This window comes from Crotalus tigris, unplaced genomic scaffold, assembly GCF_016545835.1.
Source record: "Crotalus tigris isolate CLP2741 ecotype Arizona unplaced genomic scaffold, ASM1654583v1 scf7180000021611.299338, whole genome shotgun sequence".
Taxonomy (NCBI): Eukaryota; Metazoa; Chordata; class Lepidosauria; order Squamata; family Viperidae; genus Crotalus; species Crotalus tigris.
This window is the reverse complement of record NW_024098591.1, coordinates 161,383-162,500: the sequence shown is the minus strand read 5'-3', so window position 1 is coordinate 162,500 and position 1,118 is coordinate 161,383. Positions and strand designations below refer to the sequence as shown.

The following is a 1,118-nucleotide window of genomic DNA, read 5'->3' as shown; positions in this document are numbered from 1 at the left end:
GTCCGAAGTGACAACTGTACTTTAAAAAAAAAAAGAGACTTAGGACCCGTCGTTCACACACTTACGACCGTTCCTGCATCCCCAGGGTGCCGGGTTCAAAACGCAGACGCTCGGCCACCGACTCGTATTTACGACGGTCGCACTGTGCCGGGGCGGGTCACATGTTCCCCTTTTGTGACCGTTGATGGGGGAGATCAGATTCGCTTCACGACCGGGTTACTAATTGAAGAACAGCAGCGATTCGTTTAACGACGGCAAGAAAAGCCGTAAAGTGGGGCAACCCCCCCATCAGTGTTTCACTTAGCGACGTAAATCCCTATGTGTTATGAATTTCTGACTCCCCTTACGTGATGTGTGTAGCTCAGTGAGTAGGTGAACTTGGCTGAGAGGCAGTCCTCCACTTACGACCGTCATTGAGGGAGGAATTACACCCAGAAATCGTGGTGATGGTTAAGCAGCTCGCCCCACCATTTTATGACCCATTTTCATGGCGGTCATAAAGCGAACACAGCTGTTGTTAAGCGGGTTCACGATTGCCCTCTGAGTTTACGACCTTTTTTTGTTTTTTTGCAGCAGTCACTAAGTGAATGCGGCAGTCGCTAAGCGGATCCACCTTAGCCAACGAACGTTTTTTGTCGGAATGTAGAAGTGACCCTTGAAATGGGCCAAAATATATGTCGAAAATCACAACATTTGTGAGATTTGTGATTGTGTGAGTTTGGGGGGTCAAAATTGGGCCATGTGTACCCTTTGGGGGGGTGCGTCGTAATGTGGAACGGTTGCTAGGCGCCCGGTTGTTAAGCGAGGATTATCTGTGCTCGATCCGAGCATCAGTAAACGAAACCAGCCACCAGAGGGCGCCAAGACATTGAGTTTTCTCATCTCTCTCTGTTGCCCCCTGGTGGTTGTCTGGAGAATTCGCTCCAATTTGACAATTTCTTGGATTCACACAACGCACAACCCACGGGACCGAAACCAGCCAAGTGTCCTGGATTCGCACAACGCCCTAAGCCGCACAAAATTGACGCTCAAACTCTTAAGGTTGTGTGAAGGAAACGCTTCAATTTAAACTAATTTGGTTACGTTGTCAGCTAGGTAGCCGCCATATTAATTTGCCC

The 1,118-nt window shown here is 49.0% G+C and overlaps 1 protein-coding gene across 1 annotated transcript in view; it reads left to right on the top strand.

Annotated features, from left to right (window-relative positions):
• The window catches only part of LOC120296843 (cyclin-dependent kinase 5 activator 1-like), a 13,022-nt gene extending 12,235 nt beyond the window's left edge, over nucleotides 1-787 (top strand). Inside the window, exon 2 of the mRNA XM_039318871.1 lies at nucleotides 574-787. The gene's annotated coding sequence lies outside the window, so the exon portion shown is untranslated. The remainder of the gene's footprint in view (nucleotides 1-573) is intronic.
• The last annotated feature ends 331 nt before the right edge of the window (nucleotides 788-1,118 follow it).